The sequence below is a fragment of the Ascaphus truei genome, chromosome 4 (genome assembly GCF_040206685.1).
Source record: "Ascaphus truei isolate aAscTru1 chromosome 4, aAscTru1.hap1, whole genome shotgun sequence".
Taxonomy (NCBI): Eukaryota; Metazoa; Chordata; class Amphibia; order Anura; family Ascaphidae; genus Ascaphus; species Ascaphus truei.
Genome location: NC_134486.1, coordinates 9,929,163 through 9,951,846, shown reverse-complemented (window position 1 = coordinate 9,951,846; position 22,684 = coordinate 9,929,163).

Here is a 22,684-nt window from a genome sequence, read left to right as displayed (position 1 = left end):
TTACCCCAGTCCTGTGATACCGGGGGGCTGGGGTACGGGCAGTCCCAGGGCTTTACCTTATCTGCCCCCTGTTACCCCAGTCCTGTGATACCGGGGGGCTGGAGAACGGGTAGGCCCAGGGCTTTACCTTATCTGCTCCCTGTTACCCCAGTCCTGTGATACCGGGGGGCTGGAGTACACAGTCCCAGGGCTTTACCTTATCTGCTCCCTGTTACCCCAGTCCTGTGATACCGGGGGGCTGGAGAACGGGTAGGCCCAGGGCTTTACCTTATCTGCTCCCTGTTACCCCAGTCCTGTGATACCGGGGGGCTGGAGTACACAGTCCCAGGGCTTTACCTTATCTGCTCCCTGTTACCCCAGTCCTGTGATACCGGGGGGCTGGAGTACGGGCAGTCCCAGGGCTTAACCTTATCTGCTCCCTGTTACCCCAGTCCTGTGATACCGGGGGGCTGGGGTACACAGTCCCAGGGCTTTACCTTATCTGCTCCCTGTTACCCCAGTCCTGTGATACCGGGGGGCTGGAGTACGGGCAGTCCCAGGGCTTTACCTTATCTGCTCCCTGTTACCCCAGTCCTGTGATACCGGGGGGCTGGAGTACAGGCAGTCCCAGGGCTTTACCTTATCTGCTCCCTGTTACCCCAGTCCTGTGATACCGGGGGGCTGGAGTACGGGCAGTCCCAGGGCTTTACCTTATCTGCTCCCTGTTACCCCAGTCCTGTGATTCCGGGGGGCTGGAGTACGGGAAGTCCCAGGGCATTACCTTATCTGCTCCCTGTTACCCCAGTCCTGTGATACCGGGGGGCTGGAGTACGGGCAGTCCCAGGGCTTTACCTTATCTGCTCCCTGTTACCCCAGTCCTGTGATACCGGGGGGCTGGAGTACGGGAAGTCCCAGGGCATTACCTTATCTGCTCCCTGTTACCCCAGTCCTGTGATACCGGGGGGCTGGAGTACGGGCAGTCCCAGGGCTTTACCTTATCTGCTCCCTGTTACCCCAGTCCTGTGATACCGGGGGGCTGGAGTACGGGCAGTCCCAGGGCTTTACCTTATCTGCTCCCTGTTACCCCAGTCCTGTGATACCGGGGGGCTGGAGTACGGGCAGTCCCAGGGCTTTACCTTATCTGCTCCCTGTTACCCCAGTCCTGTGATACCGGGGGGCTGGAGTACGGGCAGTCCCAGGGCTTTACCTTATCTGCTCCCTGTTACCCCAGTCCTGTGATACCGGGGGGCTGGAGTACGGGCAGTCCCAGGCTTTACCTTATCTGCTCCCTGTTACCCCAGTCCTGTGATACCGGGGGGCTGGAGTACGGGCAGTCCCAGGGCTTTACCTTATCTGCTCCCTGTTACCCCAGTCCTGTGATACCGGGGGGCTGGAGTACGGGCAGTCCCAGGGCTTTACCTTATCTGCTCCCTGTTACCCCAGTCCTGTGATACCGGGGGGCTGGAGTACGGGCAGTCTCAGGGCTTTACCTTATCTGCTCCCTGTTACCCCAGTCCTGTGATTTCGGGGGGCTGGAGAACGGGCAGGCCCAGGCTTTACCTTATCTGCTCCCTGTTACCCCAGTCCTGTGATACCGGGGGGCTGGAGTACGGGCAGTCCCAGGGCTTTACCTTATCTGCTCCCTGTTACCCCAGTCCTGTGATACCGGGGGGCTGGAGTACGGGCAGTCCCAGGGCTTTACCTTATCTGCTCCCTGTTACCCCAGTCCTGTGATACCGGGGGGCTGGAGTATGGGCAGTCCCAGGGCTTTACCTTATCTGCTCCCTGTTACCCCAGTCCTGTGATACCGGGGGGCTGGAGTACGGGCAGTCTCAGGGCTTTACCTTATCTTCTCCCTGTTACCCCAGTCCTGTGATACCGGGGGGCTGGAGTACGGGCAGTCTCAGGGCTTTACCTTATCTGCTCCCTGTTACCCCAGTCCTGTGATACCGGGGGGCTGGAGAACGGGCAGTCCCAGGCTTTACCTTATCTGCTCCCTGTTACCCCAGTCCTGTGATACCGGGGGGCTGGAGTACGGGCAGTCCCAGGGCTTTACCTTATCTGCTCCCTGTTACCCTAGTCCTGTGTTACCGGGGGGCTGGAGTACACAGTCCCAGGGCTTTACCTTATCTGCTCCCTGTTACCCCAGTCCTGTGATACCGGGGGGCTGGAGTACGGGCAGTCCCAGGCTTTACCTTATCTGCTCCCTGTTACCCCAGTCCTGTGATACCGGGGGGCTGGAGTACGGGCAGTCCCAGGGCTTTACCTTATCTGCGCCCTGTTACCCCAGTCCTGTGATACCGGGGGGCTGGAGTACGGGCAGTCCCAGGCTTTACCTTATCTGCGCCCTGTTACCCCAGTCCTGTGATACCGGGGGCTGGAGTACGGGCAGTCCCAGGGCTTTACCTTATCTGCTCCCTGTTACCCCAGTCCTGTGATACCGGGGGGCTGGAGTACGGGCAGTCCCAGGCTTTACCTTATCTGCTCCCTGTTACCCCAGTCCTGTGATACCGGGGGGCTGGAGTACGGGCAGTCCCAGGTTTTACCTTATCTGCTCCCTGTTACCCCAGTCCTGTGATACCGGGGGGCTGGAGTACGGGAAGTCCCAGGGCTTTACCTTATCTGCTCCCTGTTACCCCAGTCCTGTGATACTGGGGGGCTGGAGTACGGGCAGTCCCAGGGCTTTACCTTATCTGCTCCCTGTTACCCCAGTCCTGTGATACCGGGGGGCTGGAGTACGGGCAGTCCCAGGGCTTTACCTTATCTGCCCCCTGTTACCCCAGTCCTGTGATACCGGGGGGCTGGAGTACGGGCAGTCCCAGGCTTTACCTTATCTGCTCCCTGTTACCCCAGTCCTGTGATACCGGGGGGCTGGAGTACGGGCAGTCCCAGGGCTTTACCTTATCTGCTCCCTGTTACCCCAGTCCTGTGTTACCGGGGGGCTGGAGTACGGGCAGTCCCAGGGCTTTACCTTATCTGCCCCCTGTTACCCCAGTCCTGTGATACCGGGGGGCTGGAGTATGGGCAGTCCCAGGCTTTACCTTATCTGCTCCCTGTTACCCCAGTCCTGTGATACCGGGGGGCTGGAGTACGGGCAGTCCCAGGGTTTTACCTTATCTGCTCCCTGTTACCCCAGTCCTGTGATACCGGGGGGGCTGGAGTACGGGCAGTCCCAGGCTTTACCTTATCTGCTCCCTGTTACCCCAGTCCTGTGATACCGGGGGGCTGGAGTACGGGCAGTCCCAGGCTTTACCTTATCTGCTCTCTGTTACCCCAGTCCTGTGATACCGGGGGGCTGGAGTACGGGCAGTCCCAGGCTTTACCTTATCTGCTCCCTGTTACCCCAGTCCTGTGATACCGGGGGGCTGGAGTACGGGCAGTTCCAGGCTTTACCTTATCTGCTCCCTGTTACCCCAGTCCTGTGATACCGGGGGGCTGGAGTACACAGTCCCAGGGCTTTACCTTATCTGCCCCCTGTTACCCCAGTCCTGTGATACCGGGGGGCTGGAGTACGGGCAGTCCCAGGCTTTACCTTATCTGCTCCCTGTTACCCCAGTCCTGTGATACCGGGGGGCTGGAGTACGGGCAGTCCCAGGGCTTTACCTTATCTTCTCCCTGTTACCCCAGTCCTGTGATACCGGGGGGCTGGAGTACGGGCAGTCCCAGGCTTTACCTTATCTGCTCCCTGTTACCCCAGTCCTGTGATACCGGGGGGCTGGAGTACACAGTCCCAGGGCTTTACCTTATCTGCCCCCTGTTACCCCAGTCCTGTGATACCGGGGGGCTGGAGTACGGGCAGTCCCAGGCTTTACCTTATCTGCTCCCTGTTACCCCAGTCCTGTGATACCGGGGGGCTGGAGTACGGGCAGTCCCAGGGCTTTACCTTATCTGCTCCCTGTTACCCCAGTCATGTGATACCGGGGGGCTGGAGTACGGGCAGTCCCAGGGCTTTACCTTATCTGCTCCCTGTTACCCCAGTCCTGTGATACCGGGGGGCTGGAGTACGGGCAGTCCCAGGGCTTTACCTTATCTGCCCCCTGTTACCCCAGTCCTGTGATACCGGGGGGGCTGGAGAACGGGCAGTCCCAGGGCTTTACCTTATCTGCCCCCTGTTACCCCAGTCCTGTGATACCGGGGGGCTGGAGTACGGGCAGTCCCAGGGCTTTACCTTATCTGCGCCCTGTTACCCCAGTCCTGTGATACCGGGGGGCTGGAGTACGGGCAGTCCCAGGCCTTTACCTTATCTGCGCCCTGTTACCCCAGTCCTGTGATACCGGGGGGCTGGAGAACGGGCAGTCCCAGGCTTTACCTTATCTGCTCCCTGTTACCCCAGTCCTGTGATACCGGGGGGCTGGAGTACGGGCAGTCCCAGGGCTTTACCTTATCTGCGCCCTGTTACCCCAGTCCTGTGATACCGGGGGGCTGGAGTACGGGCAGTCCCAGGCTTTACCTTATCTGCTCCCTGTTACCCCAGTCCTGTGATACCGGGGGGCTGGAGTACGGGCAGTCCCAGGCTTTACCTTATCTGCTCCCTGTTACCCCAGTCCTGTGATACCGGGGGGCTGGAGTACGGGCAGTCCCAGGGCTTTACCTTATCTGCGCCCTGTTACCCCAGTCCTGTGATACCGGGGGGCTGGAGAACGGGCAGTCTCAGGCTTTACCTTATCTGCTCCCTGTTACCCCAGTCCTGTGATACCGGGGGGCTGGAGTACGGGCAGTCCCAGGGCTTTACCTTATCTTCTCCCTGTTACCCCAGTCCTGTGATACCGGGGGGCTGGAGTACGGGCAGTCCCAGGGCTTTACCTTATCTGCTCCCTGTTACCCCAGTCCTGTGTTACCGGGGGGCTGGAGTACACAGTCCCAGGGCTTTACCTTATCTGCTCCCTGTTACCCCAGTCCTGTGATACCGGGGGGCTGGAGTACGGGCAGTCCCAGGGCTTTACCTTATCTGCTCCCTGTTACCCCAGTCCTGTGATACCGGGGGGCTGGAGTACGGGCAGTCCCAGGCTTTACCTTATCTGCTCCCTGTTACCCCAGTCCTGTGATACCGGGGGGCTGGAGTACGGGCAGTCCCAGGCTTTACCTTATCTGCTCCCTGTTACCCCAGTCCTGTGATACCGGGGGGCTGGAGTACGGGAAGTACCAGGGCTTTACCTTATCTGCTCCCTGTTACCCCAGTCCTGTGATACCGGGGGCTGGAGTACGGGCAGTCCCAGGGCTTTACCTTATCTGCTCCCTGTTACCCCAGTCCTGTGATACCGGGGGGCTGGAGTACGGGCAGTCCCAGGCTTTACCTTATCTGCTCCCTGTTACCCCAGTCCTGTGATACAGGGGGGCTGGAGTACGGGCAGTCCCAGGTTTTACCTTATCTGCTCCCTGTTACCCCAGTCCTGTGATACCGGGGGGCTGGAGTACGGGAAGTACCAGGGCTTTACCTTATCTGCTCCCTGTTACCCCAGTCCTGTGATACCGGGGGGCTGGAGTACGGGCAGTCCCAGGGCTTTACCTTATCTGCTCCCTGTTACCCCAGTCCTGTGTTACCGGGGGGCTGGAGTACGGGCAGTCCCAGGGCTTTACCTTATCTGCCCCCTGTTACCCCAGTCCTGTGATACCGGGGGGCTGGAGTACGGGCAGTCCCAGGCTTTACCTTATCTGCTCCCTGTTACCCCAGTCCTGTGATACCGGGGGGCTGGAGTACGGGCAGTCCCAGGGCTTTACCTTATCTGCTCCCTGTTACCCCAGTCCTGTGATACCGGGGGGGCTGGAGTACGGGCAGTCCCAGGCTTTACCTTATCTGCTCCCTGTTACCCCAGTCCTGTGATACCGGGGGGCTGGAGTACGGGCAGTCCCAGGCTTTACCTTATCTGCTCTCTGTTACCCCAGTCCTGTGATACCGGGGGGCTGGAGTACGGGCAGTCCCAGGCTTTACCTTATCTGCTCCCTGTTACCCCAGTCCTGTGATACCGGGGGGCTGGAGTACGGGCAGTCCCAGGCTTTACCTTATCTGCTCCCTGTTACCCCAGTCCTGTGATACCGGGGGGCTGGAGTACACAGTCCCAGGGCTTTACCTTATCTGCCCCCTGTTACCCCAGTCCTGTGATACCGGGGGGCTGGAGTACGGGCAGTCCCAGGCTTTACCTTATCTGCTCCCTGTTACCCCAGTCCTGTGATACCGGGGGGCTGGAGTACGGGCAGTCCCAGGCTTTACCTTATCTGCTCCCTGTTACCCCAGTCCTGTGATACCGGGGGGCTGGAGTACGGGCAGTCCCAGGCTTTACCTTATCTGCTCCCTGTTACCCCAGTCCTGTGATACAGGGGGGCTGGAGTACGGGCAGTCCCAGGTTTTACCTTATCTGCTCCCTGTTACCCCAGTCCTGTGATACCGGGGGGCTGGAGTACGGGAAGTACCAGGGCTTTACCTTATCTGCTCCCTGTTACCCCAGTCCTGTGATACCGGGGGGCTGGAGTACGGGCAGTCCCAGGGCTTTACCTTATCTGCTCCCTGTTACCCCAGTCCTGTGTTACCGGGGGGCTGGAGTACGGGCAGTCCCAGGGCTTTACCTTATCTGCCCCCTGTTACCCCAGTCCTGTGATACCGGGGGGCTGGAGTACGGGCAGTCCCAGGCTTTACCTTATCTGCTCCCTGTTACCCCAGTCCTGTGATACCGGGGGGCTGGAGTACGGGCAGTCCCAGGGCTTTACCTTATCTGCTCCCTGTTACCCCAGTCCTGTGATACCGGGGGGGCTGGAGTACGGGCAGTCCCAGGCTTTACCTTATCTGCTCCCTGTTACCCCAGTCCTGTGATACCGGGGGGCTGGAGTACGGGCAGTCCCAGGCTTTACCTTATCTGCTCTCTGTTACCCCAGTCCTGTGATACCGGGGGGCTGGAGTACGGGCAGTCCCAGGCTTTACCTTATCTGCTCCCTGTTACCCCAGTCCTGTGATACCGGGGGGCTGGAGTACGGGCAGTCCCAGGCTTTACCTTATCTGCTCCCTGTTACCCCAGTCCTGTGATACCGGGGGGCTGGAGTACACAGTCCCAGGGCTTTACCTTATCTGCCCCCTGTTACCCCAGTCCTGTGATACCGGGGGGCTGGAGTACGGGCAGTCCCAGGCTTTACCTTATCTGCTCCCTGTTACCCCAGTCCTGTGATACCGGGGGGCTGGAGTACGGGCAGTCCCAGGGCTTTACCTTATCTTCTCCCTGTTACCCCAGTCCTGTGATACCGGGGGGCTGGAGTACGGGCAGTCCCAGGCTTTACCTTATCTGCTCCCTGTTACCCCAGTCCTGTGATACCGGGGGGCTGGAGTACACAGTCCCAGGGCTTTACCTTATCTGCCCCCTGTTACCCCAGTCCTGTGATACCGGGGGGCTGGAGTACGGGCAGTCCCAGGCTTTACCTTATCTGCTCCCTGTTACCCCAGTCCTGTGATACCGGGGGGCTGGAGTACGGGCAGTCCCAGGGCTTTACCTTATCTGCTCCCTGTTACCCCAGTCATGTGATACCGGGGGGCTGGAGTACGGGCAGTCCCAGGGCTTTACCTTATCTGCTCCCTGTTACCCCAGTCCTGTGATACCGGGGGGCTGGAGTACGGGCAGTCCCAGGGCTTTACCTTATCTGCCCCCTGTTACCCCAGTCCTGTGATACCGGGGGGGCTGGAGAACGGGCAGTCCCAGGGCTTTACCTTATCTGCCCCCTGTTACCCCAGTCCTGTGATACCGGGGGGCTGGAGTACGGGCAGTCCCAGGGCTTTACCTTATCTGCGCCCTGTTACCCCAGTCCTGTGATACCGGGGGGCTGGAGTACGGGCAGTCCCAGGCTTTACCTTATCTGCCCCCTGTTACCCCAGTCCTGTGATACCGGGGGGCTGGAGTACGGGCAGTCCCAGGGCTTTACCTTATCTGCTCCCTGTTACCCCAGTCCTGTGATACCGGGGGCTGGAGTACGGGCAGTCCCAGGGCTTTACCTTATCTGCCCCCTGTTACCCCAGTCCTGTGATACCGGGGGGCTGGAGTACACAGTCCCAGGGCTTTACCTTATCTGCTCCCTGTTACCCCAGTCCTGTGATACCGGGGGGCTGGAGTACGGGCAGTCCCAGGGCTTTACCTTATCTGCCCCCTGTTACCCCAGTCCTGTGATACCGGGGGGCTGGAGTACGGGCAGTCCCAGGGCTTTACCTTATCTGCTCCCTGTTACCCCAGTCCTGTGATACCGGGGGGCTGGAGTACGGGCAGTCCCAGGGCTTTACCTTATCTGCCCCCTGTTACCCCAGTCCTGTGATACCGGGGGGCTGGAGTACACAGTCCCAGGGCTTTACCTTATCTGCTCCCTGTTACCCCAGTCCTGTGATACCGGGGGGCTGGAGTACGGGCAGTCCCAGGCTTTACCTTATCTGCTCCCTGTTACCCCAGTCCTGTGATACCGGGGGGCTGGAGTACGGGCAGTCCCAGGGCTTTACCTTATCTGCTCCCTGTTACCCCAGTCCTGTGATACCGGGGGGCTGGAGTACGGGCAGTCCCAGGGCTTTACCTTATCTGCGCCCTGTTACCCCAGTCCTGTGATACTGGGGGGCTGGAGTACGGGCAGTCCCAGGGCTTTACCTTATCTGCTCCCTGTTACCCCAGTCCTGTGTTACCGGGGGCTGGAGTACGGGCAGTCCCAGGGCTTTACCTTATCTGCCCCCTGTTACCCCAGTCCTGTGATACCGGGGGGCTGGAGTACACAGTCCCAGGGCTTTACCTTATCTGCTCCCTGTTACCCCAGTCCTGTGATACCGGGGGGCTGGAGTACGGGCAGTCCCAGGGCTTTACCTTATCTGCCCCCTGTTACCCCAGTCCTGTGATACCGGGGGGCTGGAGTACGGGCAGTCCCAGGGCTTTACCTTATCTGCTCCCTGTTACCCCAGTCCTGTGATACCGGGGGGCTGGAGTACGGGCAGTCCCAGGGCTTTACCTTATCTGCCCCCTGTTACCCCAGTCCTGTGATACCGGGGGGCTGGAGTACACAGTCCCAGGGCTTTACCTTATCTGCTCCCTGTTACCCCAGTCCTGTGATACCGGGGGGCTGGAGTACGGGCAGTCCCAGGCTTTACCTTATCTGCTCCCTGTTACCCCAGTCCTGTGATACCGGGGGGCTGGAGTACGGGCAGTCCCAGGGCTTTACCTTATCTGCTCCCTGTTACCCCAGTCCTGTGATACCGGGGGGCTGGAGTACGGGCAGTCCCAGGGCTTTACCTTATCTGCGCCCTGTTACCCCAGTCCTGTGATACTGGGGGGCTGGAGTACGGGCAGTCCCAGGGCTTTACCTTATCTGCTCCCTGTTACCCCAGTCCTGTGATACCGGGGGGCTGGAGTACGGGCAGTCCCAGGCTTTACCTTATCTGCCCCCTGTTACCCCAGTCCTGTGATACCGGGGGGCTGGAGTACGGGCAGTCCCAGGCTTTACCTTATCTGCCCCCTGTTACCCCAGTCCTGTGATACCGGGGGCTGGAGTACGGGCAGTCCCAGGCTTTACCTTATCTGCCCCCTGTTACCCCAGTCCTGTGATACCGGGGGGCTGGAGTACGGGCAGTCCCAGGGCTTTACCTTATCTGCTCCCTGTTACCCCAGTCCTGTGATACCGGGGGCTGGAGTACGGGCAGTCCCAGGGCTTTACCTTATCTGCCCCCTGTAACCCCAGTCCTGTGATACCGGGGGGCTGGAGTACACAGTCCCAGGGCTTTACCTTATCTGCTCCCTGTTACCCCAGTCCTGTGATACCGGGGGGCTGGAGTACGGGCAGTCCCAGGGCTTTACCTTATCTGCCCCCTGTTACCCCAGTCCTGTGATACCGGGGGGCTGGAGTACGGGCAGTCCCAGGGCTTTACCTTATCTGCTCCCTGTTACCCCAGTCCTGTGATACCGGGGGGCTGGAGTACGGGCAGTCCCAGGGCTTTACCTTATCTGCCCCCTGTTACCCCAGTCCTGTGATACCGGGGGGCTGGAGTACACAGTCCCAGGGCTTTACCTTATCTGCTCCCTGTTACCCCAGTCCTGTGATACCGGGGGGCTGGAGTACGGGCAGTCCCAGGCTTTACCTTATCTGCTCCCTGTTACCCCAGTCCTGTGATACCGGGGGGCTGGAGTACGGGCAGTCCCAGGGCTTTACCTTATCTGCTCCCTGTTACCCCAGTCCTGTGATACCGGGGGGCTGGAGTACACAGTCCCAGGGCTTTACCTTATCTGCTCCCTGTTACCCCAGTCCTGTGATACCGGGGGGCTGGAGTACGGGCAGTCCCAGGGCTTTACCTTATCTGCCCCCTGTTACCCCAGTCCTGTGATACCGGGGGGCTGGAGTACACAGTCCCAGGGCTTTACCTTATCTGCTCCCTGTTACCCCAGTCCTGTGATACCGGGGGGCTGGAGTACGGGCAGTCCCAGGCTTTACCTTATCTGCTCCCTGTTACCCCAGTCCTGTGATACCGGGGGGCTGGAGTACGGGCAGTCCCAGGGCTTTACCTTATCTGCTCCCTGTTACCCCAGTCCTGTGATACCGGGGGGCTGGAGTACGGGCAGTCCCAGGGCTTTACCTTATCTGCGCCCTGTTACCCCAGTCCTGTGATACTGGGGGGCTGGAGTACGGGCAGTCCCAGGGCTTTACCTTATCTGCTCCCTGTTACCCCAGTCCTGTGATACCGGGGGGCTGGAGTACGGGCAGTCCCAGGCTTTACCTTATCTGCCCCCTGTTACCCCAGTCCTGTGATACCGGGGGGCTGGAGTACGGGCAGTCCCAGGGCTTTACCTTATCTGCCCCCTGTTACCCCAGTCCTGTGATACCGGGGGCTGGAGTACGGGCAGTCCCAGGCTTTACCTTATCTGCCCCCTGTTACCCCAGTCCTGTGATACCGGGGGGCTGGAGTACGGGCAGTCCCAGGGCTTTACCTTATCTGCTCCCTGTTACCCCAGTCCTGTGATACCGGGGGCTGGAGTACGGGCAGTCCCAGGGCTTTAACTTATCTGCCCCCTGTAACCCCAGTCCTGTGATACCGGGGGGCTGGAGTACACAGTCCCAGGGCTTTACCTTATCTGCTCCCTGTTACCCCAGTCCTGTGATACCGGGGGGCTGGAGTACGGGCAGTCCCAGGGCTTTACCTTATCTGCCCCCTGTTACCCCAGTCCTGTGATACCGGGGGGCTGGAGTACGGGCAGTCCCAGGGCTTTACCTTATCTGCTCCCTGTTACCCCAGTCCTGTGATACCGGGGGGCTGGAGTACGGGCAGTCCCAGGGCTTTACCTTATCTGCCCCCTGTTACCCCAGTCCTGTGATACCGGGGGGCTGGAGTACACAGTCCCAGGGCTTTACCTTATCTGCTCCCTGTTACCCCAGTCCTGTGATACCGGGGGGCTGGAGTACGGGCAGTCCCAGGCTTTACCTTATCTGCTCCCTGTTACCCCAGTCCTGTGATACCGGGGGGCTGGAGTACGGGCAGTCCCAGGGCTTTACCTTATCTGCTCCCTGTTACCCCAGTCCTGTGATACCGGGGGGCTGGAGTACACAGTCCCAGGGCTTTACCTTATCTGCTCCCTGTTACCCCAGTCCTGTGATACCGGGGGGCTGGAGTTCGGGCAGTCCCAGGCTTTACCTTATCTGCTCCCTGTTACCCCAGTCCTGTGATACCGGGGGGCTGGAGTACGGGCAGTCCCAGGCTTTACCTTATCTGCTCCCTGTTACCCCAGTCCTGTGATACCGGGGGGCTGGAGAACGGGCAGTCCCAGGCTTTACCTTATCTGCTCCCTGTTACCCCAGTCCTGTGATACCGGGGGGCTGGAGTACGGGCAGTCCCAGGCTTTACCTTATCTGCTCCCTGTTACCCCAGTCCTGTGATACCGGGGGGCTGGAGAACGGGCAGTCCCAGGGCTTTACCTTATCTGCTCCCTGTTACCCCAGTCCTGTGATACCGGGGGGCTGGAGTACGGGCAGTCCCAGGCTTTACCTTATCTGCTCCCTGTTACCCCAGTCCTGTGATACCGGGGGGCTGGAGTACGGGCTGTCCCAGGGCTTTACCTTATCTGCCCCCTGTTACCCCAGTCCTGTGATACCGGGGGGCTGGAGTACACAGTCCCAGGGCTTAACCTTATCTGCTCCCTGTTACCCCAGTCCTGTGATACCGGGGGGCTGGAGTACGGGCAGTCCCAGGGCTTTACCTTATCTGCTCCCTGTTACCCCAGTCCTGTGATACCGGGGGGCTGGGGTACGGGCAGTCCCAGGACTTTACCTTATCTGCCCCCTGTTACCCCAGTCCTGTGATACCGGGGGGCTGGAGTACGGGCAGTCCCAGGGCTTTACCTTATCTGCTCCCTGTTACCCCAGTCCTGTGATACCGGGGGGCTGGAGTACGGGCAGTCCCAGGGCTTTACCTTATCTGCTCCCTGTTACCCCAGTCCTGTGATACCGGGGGGCTGGAGTACACAGTCCCAGGGCTTTACCTTATCTGCCCCCTGTTACCCCAGTCCTGTGATACCGGGGGGCTGGAGTACGGGCTGTCCCAGGGCTTTACCTTATCTGCGCCCTGTTACCCCAGTCCTGTGATACCGGGGGGCTGGAGTACGGGCAGTCCCAGGGCTTTACCTTATCTGCTCCCTGTTACCCCAGTCCTGTGATACCGGGGGGCTGGGGTACGGGCAGTCCCAGGGCTTTACCTTATCTGCGCCCTGTTACCCCAGTCCTGTGATACCGAGGGGCTGGAGTACGGGCAGTCCCAGGGCTTTACCTTATCTGCTCCCTGTTACCCCAGTCCTGTGATACCGGGGGGCTGGAGTACGGGCAGTCCCAGGGCTTTACCTTATCTGCCCCCTGTTACCCCAGTCCTGTGATACCGGGGGGCTGGAGTACGGGCAGTCCCAGGGCTTTACCTTATCTGCCCCCTGTTACCCCAGTCCTGTGATACCGGGGGGCTGGAGAACGGGCAGTCCCAGGGCTTTACCTTATCTGCTCCCTGTTACCCCAGTCCTGTGATACCGGGGGGCTGGAGTACGGGCAGTCCCAGGGCTTTACCTTATCTGCTCCCTGTTACCCCAGTCCTGTGATACCGGGGGGGCTGGAGTACGGGCAGTCCCAGGGCTTTACCTTATCTGCTCCCTGTTACCCCAGTCCTGTGATACCGGGGGGCTGGAGTACGGGCAGTCCCAGGCTTTACCTTATCTGCTCCATGTTACCCCAGTCCTGTGATACCGGGGGGCTGGAGTACGGGCAGTCCCAGGCTTTACCTTATCTGCTCCCTGTTACCCCAGTCCTGTGATACCGGGGGGCTGGAGAATGGGCAGTCCAAGGCTTTACCTTATCTGCTCCCTGTTACCCCAGTCCTGTGATACCGGGGGGCTGGAGTACGGGCAGTCCCAGGCTTTACCTTATCTGCTCCCTGTTACCCCAGTCCTGTGATACCGGGGGGCTGGAGAACGGGCAGTCCCAGGGCTTTACCTTATCTGCTCCCTGTTACCCCAGTCCTGTGATACCGGGTGGCTGGAGAACGGGCAGTCCCAGGGCTTTACCTTATCTGCTCCCTGTTACCCCAGTCCTGTGATACCGGGGGGCTGGAGTACGGGCAGTCCCAGGGCTTTACCTTATCTGCCCCCTGTTACCCCTGTCCTTTGATACTGGGGGGCTGGAGTACGGGCAGTCCCAGGGCTTTACCTTATCTGCTCCCTGTTACCCCAGTCCTGTGATACCGGGGGGCTGGAGTACGGGCAGTCCCAGGGCTTTACCTTATCTGCTCCCTGTTACCCCAGTCCTGTGATACCGGGGGGCTGGAGTACGGGCAGTCCCAGGGCTTTACCTTATCTGCCCCCTGTTACCCCAGTCCTGTGATACCGGGGGGCTGGAGTACGGGCAGTCCCAGGGCTTTACCTTATCTGCCCCCTGTTACCCCAGTCCTGTGTTACCGGGGAGCTGGAGAACGGTTAGGCTCATGGCTTTACCTTATCTGCCCCCTGTTACCCCAGTCCTGTGATACCGGGGGGCTGGAGTACGGGAAGTCCCAGGCTTTACCTTATCTGCTCCCTGTTACCCCAGTCCTGTGATACCGGGGGGCTGGAGTACGGGCAGTCCCAGGCTTTACCTTATCTGCTCCCTGTTACCCCAGTCCTGTGATACCGGGGGGCTGGAGTATGGGCAGTCCCAGGGCTTTACCTTATCTGCTCCCTGTTACCCCAGTCCTGTGATACCGGGGGGCTGGAGAACGGGCAGTCCCAGGGCTTTACCTTATCTGCCCCCTGTTACCCCAGTCCTGTGATACCGGGGGGCTGGAGTACGGGCAGTCCCAGGGCTTTACCTTATCTGCCCCCTGTTACCCCAGTCCTGTGATACCGGGGGGCTGGAGTACGGGCAGTCCCAGGGCTTTACCTTATCTGCTCCCTGTTACCCCAGTCCTGTGATACCGGGGGGCTGGAGAACGGGCAGTCCCAGGCTTTACCTTATCTGCCCCCTGTTACCCCAGTCCTGTGATACCGGGGGGCTGGAGTACGGGCAGTCCCAGGCTTTACCTTATCTGCGCCCTGTTACCCCAGTCCTGTGATACCGGGGGGCTGGTGTACGGGAAGTCCCAGGGCTTTACCTTATCTGCCCCCTGTTACCCCAGTCCTGTGATACCGGGGGGCTGGAGTACGGGCAGTCCCAGGGCTTTACCTTATCTGCCCCCTATTACCCCAGTCCTGTGATACCGGGGGGCTGGAGAACGGGCAGTCCCAGGCTTTACCTTATCTGCTCCCTGTTACCCCAGTCCTGTGTTACCGGGGGGCTGGAGAACGGGCAGTCCCAGGCTTTACCTTATCTGCTCCCTGTTACCCCAGTCCTGTGATACCGGGGGGCTGGAGTACGGGGCAGTCCCAGGGCTTTACCTTATCTGCCCCCTGTTACCCCAGTCCTGTGATACCGGGGGGCTGGAGTACGGGCAGTCCCAGGCTTTACCTTATCTGCTCCCTGTTACCCCAGTCCTGTGATACCGGGGGGCTGGAGTACGGGCAGTCCCAGGGCTTTACCTTATCTGCTCCCTGTTACCCCAGTCCTGTGATACCGGGGGGCTGGAGTACGGGCAGTCCCAGGGCTTTACCTTATCTGCTCCCTGTTACCCCAGTCCTGTGATACCGGGGGGCTGGAGAATGGGCAGTCCCAGGGCTTTACCTTATCTGCCCCCTGTTACCCCAGTCCTGTGATACCGGGGGGCTGGAGTACGGGCAGTCCCAGGCTTTACCTTATCTGCTCCCTGTTACCCCAGTCCTGTGATACCGAGGGGCTGGAGTACACAGTCCCAGGCTTTACCTTATCTGCCCCCTGTTACCCCAGTCCTGTGTTACCGGGGGGCTGGAGAACGGGCAGTCCCAGGCTTTACCTTATCTGCTCCCTGTTACCCCAGTCCTGTGATACCGGGGGGCTGGAGTACGGGCAGTCCCAGGGCTTTACCTTATCTGCTCCCTGTTACCCCAGTCCTGTGATACCGGGGGGCTGGAGAACGGGCAGTCCCAGGGCTTTACCTTATCTGCCCCCTGTTACCCCAGTCCTGTGATACCGGGGGGCTGGAGTACGGGCAGTCCCAGAGATTTACCTTATCTGCTCCCTGTTACCCCAGTCCTGTGATACCGGGGGGCTGGAGTACGGGCAGTCCCAGGGCTTTACCTTATCTGCGCCCTGTTACCCCAGTCCTGTGATACCGGGGGGCTGGAGTACGGGCAGTCCCAGGCTTTACCTTATCTGCCCCCTGTTACCCCAGTCCTGTGATACCGGGGGGCTGGAGTACGGGCAGTCCCAGGCTTTACCTTATCTGCTCCCTGTTCCCCCAGTCCTGTGATACCGGGGGGCTGGAGTACGGGCTGTCCCAGGGCTTTACCTTATCTGCCCCCTGTAACCCCAGTCCTGTGATACCGGGGGGCTGGAGTACGGGCAGTCCCAGGGCTTTACCTTATCTGCCCCCTGTTACCCCAGTCCTGTGTTACCGGGGTGCTGGAGAACGGTTAGGCCCAGGGCTTTACCTTATCTGCCCCCTGTTACCCAAGTCCTGTGATACCGGGGGGCTGGTGTACGGGAAGTCCCAGGCTTTACCTTATCTGCTCCCTGTTACCCCAGTCCTGTGATACCGGGGGGCTGGAGTACGGGCAGTTCCAGGCTTTACCTTATCTGCTCCCTGTTACCCCAGTCCTGTGATACCGGGGGGCTGGAGTACACAGTCCCAGGGCTTTACCTTATCTGCCCCCTGTTACCCCAGTCCTGTGATACCGGGGGGCTGGAGTACGGGCAGTCCCAGGCTTTACCTTATCTGCTCCCTGTTACCCCAGTCCTGTGATACCGGGGGGCTGGAGTACGGGCAGTCCCAGGGCTTTACCTTATCTTCTCCCTGTTACCCCAGTCCTGTGATACCGGGGGGCTGGAGTACGGGCAGTCCCAGGCTTTACCTTATCTGCTCCCTGTTACCCCAGTCCTGTGATACCGGGGGGCTGGAGTACACAGTCCCAGGGCTTTACCTTATCTGCCCCCTGTTACCCCAGTCCTGTGATACCGGGGGGCTGGAGTACGGGCAGTCCCAGGCTTTACCTTATCTGCTCCCTGTTACCCCAGTCCTGTGATACCGGGGGGCTGGAGTACGGGCAGTCCCAGGGCTTTACCTTATCTGCTCCCTGTTACCCCAGTCCTGTGATACCGGGGGGCTGGAGTACGGGCAGTCCCAGGGCTTTACCTTATCTGCCCCCTGTTACCCCAGTCCTGTGATACCGGGGGGGCTGGAGAACGGGCAGTCCCAGGGCTTTACCTTATCTGCCCCCTGTTACCCCAGTCCTGTGATACCGGGGGGCTGGAGTACGGGCAGTCCCAGGGCTTTACCTTATCTGCGCCCTGTTACCCCAGTCCTGTGATACCGGGGGGCTGGAGTACGGGCAGTCCCAGGGCTTTACCTTATCTGCGCCCTGTTACCCCAGTCCTGTGATACCGGGGGGCTGGAGAACGGGCAGTCCCAGGCTTTACCTTATCTGCTCCCTGTTACCCCAGTCCTGTGATACCGGGGGGCTGGAGTACGGGCAGTCCCAGGGCTTTACCTTATCTGCGCCCTGTTACCCCAGTCCTGTGATACCGGGGGGCTGGAGTACGGGCAGTCCCAGGCTTTACCTTATCTGCTCCCTGTTACCCCAGTCCTGTGATACCGGGGGGCTGGAGTACGGGCAGTCCCAGGCTTTACCTTATCTGCTCCCTGTTACCCCAGTCCTGTGATACCGGGGGGCTGGAGTACGGGCAGTCCCAGGGCTTTACCTTATCTGCGCCCTGTTACCCCAGTCCTGTGATACCGGGGGGCTGGAGAACGGGCAGTCTCAGGCTTTACCTTATCTGCTCCCTGTTACCCCAGTCCTGTGATACCGGGGGGCTGGAGTACGGGCAGTCCCAGGGCTTTACCTTATCTTCTCCCTGTTACCCCAGTCCTGTGATACCGGGGGGCTGGAGTACGGGCAGTCCCAGGGCTTTACCTTATCTGCTCCCTGTTACCCCAGTCCTGTGTTACCGGGGGGCTGGAGTACACAGTCCCAGGGCTTTACCTTATCTGCTCCCTGTTACCCCAGTCCTGTGATACCGGGGGGCTGGAGTACGGGCAGTCCCAGGCTTTACCTTATCTGCTCCCTGTTACCCCAGTCCTGTGATACCGGGGGGCTGGAGTACGGGCAGTCCCAGGGCTTTACCTTATCTGCGCCCTGTTACCCCAGTCCTGTGATACCGGGGGGCTGGAGTACGGGCTGTCCCAGGGCTTTACCTTATCTGCTCCCTGTTACCCCAGTCCTGTGATACCGGGGGGCTGGAGTACGGGCAGTCCCAGGCTTTACCTTATCTGCTCCCTGTTACCCCAGTCCTGTGATACCGGGGGGCTGGAGTACGGGCAGTCCCAGGCTTTACCTTATCTGCGCCCTGTTACCCCAGTCCTGTGATACCGGGGGCTGGAGTACGGGCAGTCCCAGGGCTTTACCTTATCTGCTCCCTGTTACCCCAGTCCTGTGATACCGGGGGGCTGGAGTACGGGCAGTCCCAGGCTTTACCTTATCTGCTCCCTGTTACCCCAGTCCTGTGATACAGGGGGGCTGGAGTACGGGCAGTCCCAGGTTTTACCTTATCTGCTCCCTGTTACCCCAGTCCTGTGATACCGGGGGGCTGGAGTACGGGAAGTACCAGGGCTTTACCTTATCTGCTCCCTGTTACCCCAGTCCTGTGATACCGGGGGGCTGGAGTACGGGCAGTCCCAGGGCTTTACCTTATCTGCTCCCTGTTACCCCAGTCCTGTGATACTGGGGGGCTGGAGTACGGGCAGTCCCAGGGCTTTACCTTATCTGCTCCCTGTTACCCCAGTCCTGTGATACCGGGGGGCTGGAGTACGGGCAGTCCCAGGGCTTTACCTTATCTGCCCCCTGTTACCCAAGTCCTGTGATACCGGGGGGCTGGAGTACGGGCAGTCCCAGGCTTTACCTTATCTGCTCCCTGTTACCCCAGTCCTGTGATACCGGGGGGCTGGAGTACGGGCAGTCCCAGGGCTTTACCTTATCTGCTCCCTGTTACCCCAGTCCTGTGTTACCGGGGGGCTGGAGTACGGGCAGTCCCAGGGCTTTACCTTATCTGCCCCCTGTTACCCCAGTCCTGTGATACCGGGGGGTTGGAGTACGGGCAGTCCCAGGCTTTACCTTATCTGCTCCCTGTTACCCCAGTCCTGTGATACCGGGGGGCTGGAGTACGGGCAGTCCCAGGGCTTTACCTTATCTGCTCCCTGTTACCCCAGTCCTGTGATACCGGGGGGGCTGGAGTACGGGCAGTCCCAGGCTTTACCTTATCTGCTCCCTGTTACCCCAGTCCTGTGATACCGGGGGGCTGGAGTACGGGCAGTCCCAGGCTTTACCTTATCTGCTCTCTGTTACCCCAGTCCTGTGATACCGGGGGGCTGGAGTACGGGCAGTCCCAGGCTTTACCTTATCTGCTCCCTGTTACCCCAGTCCTGTGATACCGGGGGGCTGGAGTACGGGCAGTCCCAGGCTTTACCTTATCTGCTCCCTGTTACCCCAGTCCTGTGATACCGGGGGGCTGGAGTACACAGTCCCAGGGCTTTACCTTATCTGCCCCCTGTTACCCCAGTCCTGTGATACCGGGGGGCTGGAGTACGGGCAGTCCCAGGCTTTACCTTATCTGCTCCCTGTTACCCCAGTCCTGTGATACCGGGGGGCTGGAGTACGGGCAGTCCCAGGGCTTTACCTTATCTTCTCCCTGTTACCCCAGTCCTGTGATACCGGGGGGCTGGAGTACGGGCAGTCCCAGGCTTTACCTTATCTGCTCCCTGTTACCCCAGTCCTGTGATACCGGGGGGCTGGAGTACACAGTCCCAGGGCTTTACCTTATCTGCCCCCTGTTACCCCAGTCCTGTGATACCGGGGGGCTGGAGTACGGGCAGTCCCAGGCTTTACCTTATCTGCTCCCTGTTACCCCAGTCCTGTGATACCGGGGGGCTGGAGTACGGGCAGTCCCAGGGCTTTACCTTATCTGCTCCCTGTTACCCCAGTCATGTGATACCGGGGGGCTGGAGTACGGGCAGTCCCAGGGCTTTACCTTATCTGCTCCCTGTTACCCCAGTCCTGTGATACCGGGGGGCTGGAGTACGGGCAGTCCCAGGGCTTTACCTTATCTGCCCCCTGTTACCCCAGTCCTGTGATACCGGGGGGGCTGGAGAACGGGCAGTCCCAGGGCTTTACCTTATCTGCCCCCTGTTACCCCAGTCCTGTGATACCGGGGGGCTGGAGTACGGGCAGTCCCAGGGCTTTACCTTATCTGCGCCCTGTTACCCCAGTCCTGTGATACCGGGGGGCTGGAGTACGGGCAGTCCCAGGCTTTACCTTATCTGCCCCCTGTTACCCCAGTCCTGTGATACCGGGGGGCTGGAGTACGGGCAGTCCCAGGGCTTTACCTTATCTGCTCCCTGTTACCCCAGTCCTGTGATACCGGGGGCTGGAGTACGGGCAGTCCCAGGGCTTTACCTTATCTGCCCCCTGTTACCCCAGTCCTGTGATACCGGGGGGCTGGAGTACACAGTCCCAGGGCTTTACCTTATCTGCTCCCTGTTACCCCAGTCCTGTGATACCGGGGGGCTGGAGTACGGGCAGTCCCAGGGCTTTACCTTATCTGCCCCCTGTTACCCCAGTCCTGTGATACCGGGGGGCTGGAGTACGGGCAGTCCCAGGGCTTTACCTTATATGCTCCCTGTTACCCCAGTCCTGTGATACCGGGGGGCTGGAGTACGGGCAGTCCCAGGGCTTTACCTTATCTGCCCCCTGTTACCCCAGTCCTGTGATACCGGGGGGCTGGAGTACACAGTCCCAGGGCTTTACCTTATCTGCTCCCTGTTACCCCAGTCCTGTGATACCGGGGGGCTGGAGTACGGGCAGTCCCAGGCTTTACCTTATCTGCTCCCTGTTACCCCAGTCCTGTGATACCGGGGGCTGGAGTACGGGCAGTCCCAGGGCTTTACCTTATCTGCTCCCTGTTACCCCAGTCCTGTGATACCGGGGGGCTGGAGTACGGGCAGTCCCAGGGCTTTACCTTATCTGCGCCCTGTTACCCCAGTCCTGTGATACTGGGGGGCTGGAGTACGGGCAGTCCCAGGGCTTTACCTTATCTGCTCCCTGTTACCCCAGTCCTGTGATACCGGGGGGCTGGAGTACGGGCAGTCCCAGGCTTTACCTTATCTGCCCCCTGTTACCCCAGTCCTGTGATACCGGGGGGCTGGAGTACGGGCAGTCCCAGGCTTTACCTTATCTGCCCCCTGTTACCCCAGTCCTGTGATACCGGGGGCTGGAGTACGGGCAGTCCCCAGGCTTTACCTTATCTGCCCCCTGTTACCCCAGTCCTGTGATACCGGGGGGCTGGAGTACGGGCAGTCCCAGGGCTTTACCTTATCTGCTCCCTGTTACCCCAGTCCTGTGATACCGGGGGCTGGAGTACGGGCAGTCCCAGGGCTTTACCTTATCTGCCCCCTGTAACCCCAGTCCTGTGATACCGGGGGGCTGGAGTACACAGTCCCAGGGCTTTACCTTATCTGCTCCCTGTTACCCCAGTCCTGTGATACCGGGGGGCTGGAGTACGGGCAGTCCCAGGGCTTTACCTTATCTGCCCCCTGTTACCCCAGTCCTGTGATACCGGGGGGCTGGAGTACGGGCAGTCCCAGGGCTTTACCTTATCTGCTCCCTGTTACCCCCAGTCCTGTGATACCGGGGGGCTGGAGTACGGGCAGTCCCAGGCTTTACCTTATCTGCCCCCTGTTACCCCAGTCCTGTGATACCGGGGGGCTGGAGTACACAGTCCCAGGGCTTTACCTTATCTGCTCCCTGTTACCCCAGTCCTGTGATACCGGGGGGCTGGAGTACGGGCAGTCCCAGGGCTTTACCTTATCTGCTCCCTGTTACCCCAGTCCTGTGATACCGGGGGGCTGGAGTACGGGCAGTCCCAGGGCTTTACCTTATCTGCTCCCTGTTACCCCAGTCCTGTGATACCGGGGGGGCTGGAGTACACAGTCCCAGGGCTTTACCTTATCTGCTCCCTGTTACCCCAGTCCTGTGATACCGGGGGCTGGAGTACGGGCAGTCCCAGGGCTTTACCTTATCTGCCCCCTGTTACCCCAGTCCTGTGATACCGGGGGGCTGGAGTACACAGTCCCAGGGCTTTACCTTATCTGCTCCCCTGTTACCCCAGTCCTGTGATACCGGGGGGGCTGGAGTACGGGCAGTCCCAGGCTTTACCTTATCTGCTCCCTGTTACCCCAGTCCTGTGATACCGGGGGGCTGGAGTACGGGCAGTCCCAGGGCTTTACCTTATCTGCTCCCTGTTACCCCAGTCCTGTGATACCGGGGGGCTGAGTACGGGCAGTCCCAGGGCTTTACCTTATCTGCGCCCTGTTACCCCAGTCCTGTGATACCTGGGGGGCTGGAGTACGGGCAGTCCCAGGGCTTTTACCTTATCTGCTCCCTGTTACCCCAGTCCTGTGATACCGGGGGGCTGGAGTACGGGCAGTCCCAGGCTTTACCTTATCTGCCCCCTGTTACCCCAGTCCTGTGATACCGGGGGGCTGGAGTACGGGCAGTCCCAGGGCTTTACCTTATCTGCTCCCCTGTTACCCCCAGTCCTGTGATACCGGGGGCTGGAGTACAGGGCAGTCCCAGGGCTTTACCTTATCTGCCCCCTGTTACCCCAGTCCTGTGATACCGGGGGGCTGGAGTACGGGCAGTCCCAGGGCTTTACCTTATCTGCTCCCTGTTACCCCAGTCCTGTGATACCGGGGGCTGGAGTACGGGCAGTCCCAGGGCTTTACCTTATCTGCTCCCTGTTACCCCCAGTCCTGTGATACCGGGGGGCTGGAGTACGACAGTCCCAGGGCTTTACCTATCTGCTCCCTGTTACCCCAGTCCTGTGATACCGGGGGGGCTGGAGTACGGGCAGTCCCAGGGCTTTACCTTATCTGCCCCTGTTACCCCAGTCCTGTGATACGGGGGGCTGGAGTACGGGCAGTCCCAGGGCTTTACCTTATCTGCTCCCTGTTACCCCAGTCCTGTGATACCGGGGGGCTGTGAGTACGGGCAGTCCCAGGGCTTTACCTTATCTGCCCCCTGTTACCCCAGTCCTGTGATACCGGGGGGGCTGGAGTACACAGTCCCAGGCTTTACCTTATCTGCTC